Below are 12931 nucleotides of genomic sequence, written 5' to 3'. Positions count from 1 at the left end.
CTAATTTTTAGACTGTGCCCCCTACTCTTAGAATCCCCAACCAGCGGAAATAGTTTCTCTCTATCCACCCTATCTGTTCCCCTTAATATCTTATAAACTTTGATCAGATCACCCCTTAACCTTCTAAACTCTAGAGAATACAACCCCAATTTGTGTAATCTCTCCTTGTAACTTAACCCTTGAAGTCCGGGTATCATTCTAGTAAACCTACGCTGTACTCCCTCCAAGGCCAATATGTCCTTCCGCAGGTGCGGTGCCCAGAACTGCTCACAGTACTCCAGGTGCGGTCTAACCAGGGTTTTGTATAGTTATTTTTTCTATAACCAGAGGGGAGATGAAGAGAATTTTTTTTCACGTAGCGAGTTGTTATGATCTGGAATGCACTGCCTGAAAGAGTGATGGAAGCAGATTCAATAATAACTTGAAAGGGAATTAGATATATATTTGAAAATGAAAAATTTGCAGGGCTATGGGGAAAGAGCAGAGGAATGGGACGAATTGGATAGCTCTTTCAAAGAGCGAGCACTCCAAAAGATAAAAATAAGATTTAATACTTTTGAAGGGAAATAACAGCAACAACTTGCATTTATATAGCACCTTTAACATAGTAAAACGTCCCAAGGAGCTTCACAGGAGCAATTATCAGACAAAATTAGACACCGAGCTACATAAGGAGATATTAGGACAGATGTCCCAAAGCTTGGTCAAAGAGGTAGGTTTTAAAGGAGGAGAGAGAGGCGGAGTGGTAAAGGGAGGGAATTCCAGAGCTTAGGGCCTAGGCAGCTGAAGGCACGGCTGCCAGTGGTGCAGTGAAGGAAATCGGGGAGGCGCAAGAGGCCAGAATTGGAGGAGAGCAGAGATCTCGGAAGGTTGTAGGGCTGGAGGAGGTTACAGAGATAGGGAGGGGCGGGACCATGGAGGGATTTGAAAATAAGGATGAGAATTTTAAAATCGAGGCGCTGCCGGACCATGAGTCAATGTAGGTCAGCGAGCACAGAGGTGGCGGATGAACAGGACTTGATGCGAGTTAGGATATGGGCAGCAGAGTTCTGGATGAGCTCAAGTTTACAGAGGGTGCAAGGTGGGAGGCCGGGTAGGAGAGCAACCAGAAATAAGATTCTAACAACATACCACTTATTGAAAAGACAGAAAATTAACATGGAGATGGCATTCTTCTGTTATATATTACAGAAATCACAATGCCAGTGTCACTCTAATGTCTCTTAACTGGTCAGCACCACAACCAACACAAATGCAGAATTCTACTTCAAAAAAGAAAATGGAGTTTGGGGACAAAGACACTTACCTGCCGAGGTCTCCACTTGTATTCATGCAATTATGTTAAGGTCAGAAAAAGAATACTTACCAAAATAAAACCTGCTTGGAAAATCAGGACCACCCAGCAGGATCAAGTTTTCTGGCCTTCCTGCCCTTGGTTGTACCAGGGAGAGATGTCAAAATGCCATTGCCAAAAGAGGTCCAGAACGGACTTTCAGATCAGGTAGTACAACTTGAAACAGCGCACAAGGTACAAAGTTACACATCGAAGCAGACACTCACCTGGGGTTTTCTCCCCAATTTGTTCTTGGCATCTGAGTGGCACTGGCAAGACCACATTTATTGGCCATCTCTAGTTGCCTTGAGGTGGTTCACCTCCATGAACCGTTGCAGACCTGGTGGTGATGGTGCTCCCAAAATGAAGTTAGGTAATTCTATCATAGACACTAGCATGTCAATTTCTGTTTCAGTAGCCCCTCCTCCTCCCAGTCCCTTGTAAAGTCCTGCTGCCCAACCCCTTCCGCTGCATTTGCATTTATATAGCACCTTTCATGACCACAGGACGTCTCAAAGCGCTTCACAGCCAATGAGGTACTTTTTGAAGTGTAGTCACTGTTGTAATCAATGTAGCAACCAAAATGCACAAAGTAAGCTCCCACAAACAGCACTGTGATAATGACCAGATAATCTGTTTTTTTTAGCAATGTTGTTTGAAGGATAAATATTGGCCAGGACACCAGGAAGAAGTCCCCTGCTCTTCTTCAAATATTGCCATGGGATCTTTTCCATCCACCTGAGAGGGCAGATGGGGCCTCAGTTTAAAGTCTCATCTGAAAGACGGCACCTCCGACAGTGCAGCACTCTCTCAATACTGCACTGGGAGTATCAGCCTGGATTTTATGCTCAAGTCTTTGTGGTTGGGGCTTAGAACCCACAACCTTCATTAACTCAGAGTTAAGAGTGCTACCCACTGAACCACGGCAGAATTTACATATAATTGTTGTTAGTTTAAAGCTGTTTCAAGGAAAGAAAATAGATGTTAAAAATCTAAGGAGACGCACAACACCAGGTTATAGTCCAACAGCTTTATTTGAAATCACAAGCTTTCGGAGCTTTCCTCCTTCGTCAGGTGAAGTGAAGAGATGCATATAGGCACAGCATATATAGTCAGAGAACAATGCCTGGTGATTACAGATAATCTTTCTAACTGCCCTTTATCACACCTCGGCAGAGAGATAATCACAGCAATCAAAGGAGTGAATGGTGTTCAAACAGGTCAGTCAGGGAAACATTACATCCAAGAATACTGAGGTGGGGTCACAAGGGGTCAAATGTAGCAGATGCTGGGGTTTGTATTAAAAACAGATAACTTTTTTTTTGCTGGAAATCGCAGCAGGTCCGGCCGCATCTGTGTATGGAGAACAAGCCAACTACGACTTGAGTCTGGATGACTCTACATCAGGTGGGGTTACATGTAGCGTGACATGAACTCAAGATCCCAGTTGAGGCCGTCCTCATGGGTGCGGAACTTGGCTATCAATTTCTGCTCGACAATTTTGCGTTGTCGTGTGTCTCGAAGGCCGCCTTGGAGAACGCTTACCCGAAGATCGGAGGCTGAATGTCCTTGACTGCTGAAGTGTTCCCCGACAACGGATGAACGGACACCGCACAACACTCGCCAGACAGGAGGGTTCCCTCCCAATCGAGGAAAACTTCAGCAGTCAAGGACATTCAGCCTCCGATCTTCGGGTAAGCGTTCTCCAAGGCGGCCTTCGAGACACACGACAATGCAAAATTGTCGAGCAGAAATTGATAGCCAAGTTGAGGACGGCCTCAACCAGGATCTTGGGTTCATGTCACGGTACATGTAACCCCACCTGACGTAGAGTCATCCAGACTCAAGTCGTAGTTGGCTTGTTCTCCATACACAGATGCGGCCGGACCTGCTGCGATTTCCAGCAAAAAAAAAGTTATCTGTTTTTAATACAAACTCCAGCATCTGCTACATTTGACCCCTGGTGACCCCACCTCAGTATTCTTGGATGTAATGTTTCCCTGACTAACCTGTTTGAACACCATTTACTCCTTTGACTGCTGTGATTATCTCTCTGCCGAGGTGTGATAAAGGGCAGTTAGAAAGATTATCTGTAATCACCAGGCATTGTTCTCTGACTATATATGCTGTGCCCATATGCATCTCTTCACTTCACCTGACGAAGGAGCAAAGCTCGGAAAGCTTGTGATTTCAAATAAAGCTGTTGGACTGTAACCTGGTGTTGTAAGACTCCTTACATTTGTCCACCCCAGTCCATCACCGGCATCTCCACATCATGTTAAAAATCAAAAGCGTTTTTTTTCTCTCACAAAAGAGCATCAACTACAACAGGGCTTCCCTGGATTCAAATTCAGTCAGCACAGCATTTTTGCTTCAAATCTACTTTAAAGCTGTCAGATTTTACTGAATATACCAGAGTTTGTGATATGTGTTTTTTTATTTGCTGATCTCCTTACATATTGTGAAAAAAAGGTCATTGATCCCTTCTAGACTGGAAGCATGGATCGATTTTTTCATTTCACAAATTATATACACCTCTATACCCACATCAGTCACAGAGGCTTGCAGATTCATTGTCAAATGGATAAGCCCTGAGGACAGGAATTAATATATTTCTCCTTCAGATACTTTGCGCTTCACAATTATGCAGAAAAGATCATTAGGCTCACTCGTTATTACGGTGCAACTCCAAAAAGAAACATAATCCCTTTCACATGCAAAAAGCAATCTTTGCAATGATATTAAACTGATGTAAATTACAAAATATCAATCACTTTGTTATATATTTACTATCTGCACAATCTGAAATGAGATTCCAAGCCAAATATTTGGCCTGCTAATGTTGTACAACATTGGCACTGAAACCGTGTTAACTAGCTTCCAACGTACTACACTTCACAAAGTTAACATTTAACATTGTTAATAGCAAAACCAAGTTACGAAAAGAGAACTGAAGGAAACGTCAATTAGGAACATAGGAACAGGAGGAGGCCATTCAGTCCCTCGAGCTTGATCCACCATTCAATTAGATCATGGCAGATCTGTATCTTAACTCCATTTACCCGCCTTGGTACTGTAACCCTTAATACCCTTGTCTAACAGAAATGAAAGCCTTATGGGGCAAAGAGAGTTCCAGGACCAATTGATTTGTACAAAACTCTGGGAACACCCACATTGATAGTCTGTTCACTGTACAGCTCCTGTTGAAAATGTCAACATAATCTCTTCAGTCTTAATAACTGCCCTAATTTCATTCTATGACTGAAAGCCATTTGAGCCAAATGACTACAGAACAACCAGTTATTGTATGAATGCACATTGCTGGAAGTAGCAGAGTAGTGTAGCAAGGGACAATGAGACTGGGATAATTCGATCCCCATAATTGGGTCACTAGGTTTTCAAATCTTTTCTCCTGGGTTCAGAGCAGAAATTTTGCAATAGTATATGTCAGTCACGCATATAGCCGGGTGGAGGTGAGAAGAGTGTAAAAACGTGGAAGTGGACCTTTTCTGCTGGGATTTTGCTCTGATCTAAGCAAGGATTGTTGCAAGCTCTTTCCCCTGATAAGAAAGAGCCTTGTTAAGCTTCAAAATGCTGTCCCAATCCAGAGACTTGAGCATAAAATCTAGGCTGTCACTCCAGCCCAGTACTCAGGGAGTGCTGCACTGTCAGAGGTGCCATCTTTTGGATGAAACATTAAACCGAGGCCCTGTTGGCCCTCTCAAGTGGACGTTAAAGATCCTAAGACACTATTTTGCAGAAAAGCAGGGGAATTCTCCGCAGTGACCTGGCCAATATTTATCCCTCAACCAACATCATTAAGAAAACAGATTATCTGGTCATTATCACAGTGCAGTTTGTAGGAACTTGCTGTGCATAAATTGGCTGCCGCGTTTCCTACATTCCAACAGTGACTACACTTCAAAAGTACTTGATTGGTTATAATGTGCTTTGGGACGTCCTGAGATCATGAAAGGTGCTATATAAATGCAAGTTTTTTTTTCTTTCTATGTTAAGTGAGCGGTCATGAAATTTCCCGAGGTTTGCCTGGGAAATATGCAGGTAGCGAACTGGGATGATTCCTCGTTCAGCCCGGGGGCCTCAGATCTTTCCAACAGAGGTTTTAGCCTGTTGAGTGACAGCAAAATGGGAATCATTAGATCATCGGGGCTTCTCACAGATTTTTGCATGACTCCATAAACGATACGATGTACACCACTTATTGTCACTCCAACCTCATTATTCCATCCCTCCCCATAGTTTAGTGGATAAATGTGTCACCCGCTGTGATATTATGCCACACAGTCTGGAAAGATCCAAGGCTCAATCGTGTGCAGAGTTAGGCCATGCCAGCCAAGGCAATAGTGGGGCTGCTACAATTCAACTCAATAAGGACAAACCAGTAGATAGTAAGGGACCAATTTTCGGATGGCCGAGCGGGTGCATTGGGGGCAGGGGGGCTCCTAAAATGGCAGAATCCCGGAGTGGGTTCAGAGCCCGGCTGCAACCCGCTGACTTCCGGGTTCCCTAGTGACGCGTTTGGGTGCGCGCGCAGCTCCCACATGCGGGATTCCCACTGGCAATTAAAGCCGGCGGGATGCTACTTCACATAGTTATTTAGATAGTTGAGGTACTTGACAGACCTCATTGAGTGGAGATTTTGGCAGGGATGCAATTTTGAAGGATCCTCAGCGTGTTTCCCGTGCTGTGGGAAACACTCCCTGTTGGAACAGATGTGTTTCAGCCAGCAACCAGTGGGAGATGCAAAGGATTATTTGACAGGTGGGGGGAAAATCTCATGTATTGCAGCAGGGCACTCTGTCACTTCAGACAAAGTTTTGGCTGCAACACTTTTGTCTTTCCACTCAAAATTATTAATTTATACCCGAAACTCTGCTGTGCAAACATATTTACCTACTTTGCGCACCCCCTCAAACTCACACCATCAGGTGGAGGGCGCCATAGCTGCATTCATCACTTCATCCGAGGACGAGCAACATCACCAGCCTCGCCAGGCATGCCGTCCACCTCCGCCAAGTGAGCTACACAACACAGTGCTGCGCCACAGGCACCTGCACAAAATAGTCGAGCAACTACACATACACACACTGTAGGGTGACCCAATGGGTGGCATCAAGTGTGGGTGTTCATGGTAACCTCATGAAAGGGAGTTATTGCACAAGCCAGTCAAGAATGGCCAAGATGTGGCAGTAGTGGTGACAATAATAATATTTAATGTGCCATTAACAAAAATCAAACATAAATAAAAAACATGACAAACCGTCAAACACCCTTGTGCATCCCCTTTGTGTTCACAAAACCTTCGCCTTACGCTTCCGACTACTCCTACGTGCTGCTTCCCCTGTGGCTGAAGCAGAGGTAGTGGCAGGTTGCTCTTGTTCATGCCCTGACCAATTAGATGCTTTGGGCCTATGCCCTCTGGGTTTCAGTGCCTGTGAGGGCCCCTCCAAAGACCTGCACCTGTGCAGAGGCAGACTCGACCGCCTGGAGAAGAGGCAGTATTGCGGGTAATTGTTGAGAGGGGGCCAACAGTTGAGACGTGGGAGCGCTTTGAGTGGTGTCCCCATTGCAATGTCCCCTTTCGCCATCATCCCTCTCCTGGGCCAGGCCCACATCACTCCTACCACTCTGCTGGACGACAGTTTGGAGGATTTGTGTGAAGCCTTGTAAGGCCAGTGCCAGTGTATCTGCCTGCATGTTTAAGGCGCAGAAAATTGCTCACCTTGAGTCCGAAGGGCCGTTGTCAGAGCCTCAGTGGACTCATTGTTGAGCCATGCTTGAAGCTCGATGGAGGCTAGCCTTCCCTCCATCATAGACATTCCTGCACTTACCCGCGACACTATCTCAGAGATGCCCTCACGTCCCTGTGACACTATCTCAGAGATTCCCTCCATTACCTATGCCACCATTCCACTCATGCAGGAGTTGGACTCCTCCATCCTCTACGCGATTGTGGAGAGTGCGTATGGCAGCTGTTCCAGCACCTCGCAAATGTGCTGCTGCCCCTCAATCGTTCTCCTTTTAAAGGATGGCCCCTATGGTTCAGCATCTGTGTCCAGCTGAGCAGAGCCTGGAGAAGAATGCTCCCACCGATGCGGACTCTCCACAGCTGTCCCTGCCACCAATGTCTGCTCGTGCTCACATGTGTGTGGTGACTCACCATGTGCGACCCCAACTAACTGAGAACGGGGACCCACCGAGGTGTGTGTGTCTGCACTGGTGGATGGCTCACTCAGATGTGACGGTGCCCCCTCAGAGGCCGGCAGGTCCTCTGAGGAATCGCCCTCCACCATCACAGTGGTCGCTGAAGGCCCTGTAAGAGAACAGAAGGCAATATTAAGCATGATGACAGATGTTGAGGTACTGAAGATGGCAAGGCATGGTAACATCATTTACTATTGTGAGTGCTGAACGTTAAAATTCTGTCACCAGCCGTTTGTCGGGTGGCAGTCCTGATGTCCCTGATGGACAGTGACTCGAGGGTGCGGCTTAGTTCAAGAGCCTCCTGCTCCACGTCCGTGAGGACGACCTGATGTTGTGGCCCCGCTCCAGTCTTCGCCCTCTCTCATGCATTCTGGGCTCTCTTTTCCTATAAGGGGAGAAAGTAGAGAGGCGTGAGTGAGGGATGGTGACGTGGCCAACCGCTGAATGCATTGGTTTGGGTGAGGCTGACCGTGAAAGAGATGCATCAGAGGGTGAGTTTGAGACAGAGCCATGACATTGTATGAGGATTGGGCTGAGTGGTAGTAGTGGGGTGAGTACTGGGGAGGTGAGTAAGTGCAGGTAAGTTGAGGATGAGGTTTGAGTGGGTGTGAGGAGTGATGTGACAGAGTAGTGTTGGCAGTGCAGAAGGAATTGTGGGGTGGGGGCGATGATGTGGAAGACGGAGTGTAGGAGAATGAGTAAGTGTACTCACTTTGGCTGACCTGGTTAGGTCATTGAAGCGCTTCCTGCACTGGATCCATGTGCGGGAGACGTTGCTGCTGCTGGTGACCTCCTCTGCCACCTCGAGCCAGGCCTTCTTGGTGGCAGGGACAGGCCACTTCTTCCCGTCCACCAGGTAGAAAATATCCCTCCTCCTCCTCACCCCATCCAGTAGGACCTGGAGTGAGGCATCGGTAAATCTGGGAGCAGCCTTTCCCCTGGTCTGCTCCATTCTGTACTTTTGGTCGCTTGCAGCAGGAGCAGCATTGGAGGACTGCCCCTTTAAATAGGGCTCATCCAGCTGACAGCGCAGGTTGACGGTGGGAAACCCGGAAGCCACGGTAAGTGGCTTCAATTTACCCGCGATCGCGTGGGGAACAGACCGATTTCACTGGGCGGGTTACCCACGCGCCCATTCGCCCCCCCACCACCACCCCGGTTGCCATCCCGCCTCCCTGGTAATATCGGGGCCTAATTGTGGGAGAAGGAAATGTGTACTTAAAAGGAAAGGACTATCATGGCTGCTCTTAAAGGCCAAAGTAGAAGCAGCACCAATTAGATTCATAAGGTAGGAAAGGGAGTATATTCCTACTTCCACTCTCTCTCTAATGGAACCTTGGTTAGCCCACACTTGGAGTACTGTGCACAGTTCTGGTCTCCATATTATAAAAAGGATATACAGACCTTGAAGAAGGTGCAAAAAGGATTCACAAGGACAATACCAGAACTGAGAGGATATCTTTATTGGGACTCTTTTCTTTAGAAAAGTGAAGGCTCAGGGGTGACCTGATAGAGGTGTTTAAGATAATGAAAGGGTTTGATAGGGTAGATATAGAGAAAATGTTTCCACTTGTGGGGGAGACCAGAACTAAAGGTCATAAATATAAAATAGTTGCTAATAAATCCAACAGGGAATTCAGGAGAAACTTCTTTACCCAGAGAGTGGTAAGAATGTGGTATACGCTACCACATGGAGTAGTTGAGGTGAGTAGCATAGATACATTTAAGGGGAAGCTAGATAAGCACATAAGGGAGAAAGGAATAGAAGGATATCCTGATAGGGTTAGATGAAGGAGGGATGGAGGAAGCTCGTGTGGAGCATAAACGCCAGCATAGACCAGTTGGGCCGAATGGCTTGTTTCTGTGCTGTAGTTTTGATGTAACACGATATAATCCCAAGCAGATTCCAGTTGCATGGCCCACCTTTACAATTGTCATTATCAAGTTCCATTGCTGTGCAAGACTTAGTTTAAAAGGAACGACGCAGGACCAGAAAAGACCATCGCAGTCCATCTAGCCGGTCTTAGTTTTAACATAGGTATTTCATTAAAATCAAAAGAAAACAGATCCCTATTGGTGGTATTGAGTAATAAAGGTCAGGAAGGTCCCAGGTTTCATTTTTGTTCCGTGCCAAGTTATCTGACTCAGTCAGGTCGTCAGTGCAGGACACTGCAATCTGCCTTAATGTCAATGGGTGAGGGAGGGAAATAAAACCAGTCGGATACATCTCGCTAAGCAGTCATCATTTTCAGTGTTTCTTTTTCAACTGACTTTTCCCCTTGCATTAAAGGAATTAAAAAGTTTCACACATTTTTCAGCAAAAATTGACAGGCTTCCTAACTCGTGCTATTTCCTGAATTTCACAATAGTTGCATCGGACTTAAAGAAGACAGACGAGATAACAATCTGCGGTATGGATGACTAAGTGTCACTCCTGAAATAAATCTCCAAATTAGTAAAACCCAGAAAGAACACAACGTTATATGACTTTTTCTTTCCCTCCTCCCCCCTCCCCACTTTTCTCCCCTCCCTCTGGAGGTTGTGACTCATGCTGGGGAACAGTTCCACCGTCACCCGCATCCATTTGGTACCTTGCCAGAATGGCCATTTTTTTCTCGAGTGAACTGGGACAGAGTTCACCGGTGGGCTATTCCACCATGAGCAGAAAGGGGCAAAACAATCCTGCCGTCATCTGACATTCAACACGTTCGCTTCCTCTGGGGGCTACTTAGTATCAGTCAGGAAATCTGGCTGATCATTTTCACCCTAACTGGGGTCGATGAGGATAATTGTAGAACCCTCACCGTGACCCAAACTCAGGTAAGTTAACTCAACACAGACTGGTGATCGAATCTGTGATGTGCCTTGTGTTTATGCCTCAATTACTCACCGGCTTAACCAGCTGAACCATCCAGGGAGCGTCGTGTGATTGTTTAAAACTATAAGATGCCCCGGGAACAGTCATTTTGCGTCAATTTAAAACCTTCGAACACAGCGGCACAACGCAGGGGTTTACTGCCTCTATACATAAGACAAAGCAGCATATTGACCTTCAAATCATAAAATATTGATAACCTGCCAAAGCAAATTACTTACTGTGCACAGATACACTTCCAGTAAATTAGATGAGCTCAATTTAAAGTGTTCAATTCATTCCTGTATACACTAGGGGTTGTGCTGGTTAATTGAATCTAATCAATTGTTTCTGGTTGATGTGTGAAATCTAGGTCGCTTCCTAATCAAACCTGACAATATATACATAGTGCAGCGCTTTATATAAATACTCACGCAGACCTTTATACGGGGGGAAATTATAACCCCGCACGACGATTGGGAGAAAGTTAAAAATTCAAAAATGGGAAACCCAACCCAACCCGTCTCCAACGTGCCCACTTCCAGTAATAACGGAGGCAGGTTGTGGGGTGGGCAACTAACCTGCTCTCAGGAGGCGGGCCCATCATTTAAATAGTTTAATGAGACCACGTGCCTCTAATTTTAGGAGTGTTATAAATTTAATGGCTGCAGGCCAGGTTTCCCAGAGCTCGGGAAACCCGACAGCTGAAGGGAGGCATGTACGGCTGGATCCGGCAGGTAAGTTTCTTTCCAGCACTGCTTGTGGGCCAGGAGGAGCAGGAGTGCTTCTCCCCGGCCCCCCCCAAGCAAACCAGCTTCCCCCCCAAACCCGCCCCCGCGCGATTGGACCCACAATCTCCTCCCAGCTCCACCATCCTGATTTCCCCCAACCCTCACCCCCAGATCTCCTCCCAGCCAATAATCTCCTCTCCGCACTCCCCCCCCCCCCCCCACCCCGAACTCATCCCGACCCGTGGTGTCCTCTCCACCCCTCCACGATGTCCCCCCAACCCACGGTTTCACCCCCCTCCTCCCTCCTCCCCGGCTGCAGTCTGGTGCCACAGGCTGGTGCCCGACAGCGGCCGGCCAATCAATCTGGCTGGCTGCTGGCCAGGAAACGGAATCAAAAAAATTTAAATGAGTTCCTGCCGTTAAATTCAGCAGGACCTCCGGGAAACCCGCATTTCCGTATTTCCTGGCTGTTACAACTCCCACACCACCGCCCACTCCCTGCTTCCCCCTAATTATCGCGGCCCAAGAGTCTACAGCACAGAAACAGGCCATTCGGCCCAACTGGTCTATGCTGGCGTTTATGCTCCACACGAGCTTCCTCCCACCCCTCTTCATCTCACCCTATTAGCATAACCTTGTTCTAGCAATCGTGCTGATATTGTTTCAATAGCAAAAAACTGAAATATTTTGAAGCCCAGCTAAGCAGAAGAAAATACAGCCTCTTCAGTCTGTCATTAACAGGTTGCCAGACATGATACTTAGCAAACTATTAAACTGTCATTTCCACAGTGGTTTACTGCATCTGAAGACACAAAGCATAAATCATGTCTTAAGTATTAAAACTGCTTAGTTTAAGAAGGTCCAAATGGTGCTTTGTTTAACCATGGAAGTGTACCAATTAATCAATAATGTGTCAGCACACAACATGCATGGTTACAAATGGGCTTCAACAAAGAAACAAGGATTGAAACAAAACAAATATAATATCTAGGTGCTAAATCAACTAAGAAGTTTCAGCCACTCTGCAAAAATTATGCAGCAGCAAGCAGGCTAATTTGATGCAAAGTTCACACCACCACATCAAAAACAAACTAAGTCAGGTCGCTAAAGGCAAATGCATATCTATGATGTAACCAGAATTGAGACACCACTTGCCAGACCTAGCACCACAGCCATATTGACAATTATTATATGACGTGCATACATACACATTGACGCGCACTCTTGTGCAATGAATTAAACGCTAAGCTTGCTGCAAATATAGTCGCCACAATTGAAGCAGACCATCACTCAGTAATGGTAATAAAGTTTCAGGGTGAGTATTGACCCCACTGTGTCAGCCAATGAGTTGGAGGCGTGGTGGGACTTACAACAAACAGTCTATTTTACAGCAAGCAGAGTCTATTTAAACAGAATCTCTACGCACTACACCAAACAGAGCTCATGATTGAAACTACAGTAATGTCTCCCGATAATAGCAGGATTATTTCTCCAGCAAAATGCAATGAGTGGAGGGTAGTTACATAATACAAATTGATTATTTCTCCAGCAAAATGCAGTGAATGGAGGATAGTTACATAATACAAATTATGTGCATAAAATCAATCCCAGTCAATTACAGTGTTGCGGTCTCCAGGCGTGATTGACGGGGGAATTACCTAATCATCACAGATCAGCCATGATCTCATTGAATGGTGGAACAGGCTCGAGGGGCTAAATGGCCTATTCCCGTTCCTATCTTCCTATGTTCCTACGTTCCTATCTCCATTCTGGCCAGGACTTGTGGTG

This window comes from Heptranchias perlo, chromosome 4 (assembly GCF_035084215.1).
Source record: "Heptranchias perlo isolate sHepPer1 chromosome 4, sHepPer1.hap1, whole genome shotgun sequence".
NCBI classification, from domain to species: domain Eukaryota; kingdom Metazoa; phylum Chordata; class Chondrichthyes; order Hexanchiformes; family Hexanchidae; genus Heptranchias; species Heptranchias perlo.
Note: the sequence above shows the minus strand (reverse complement) of the source record.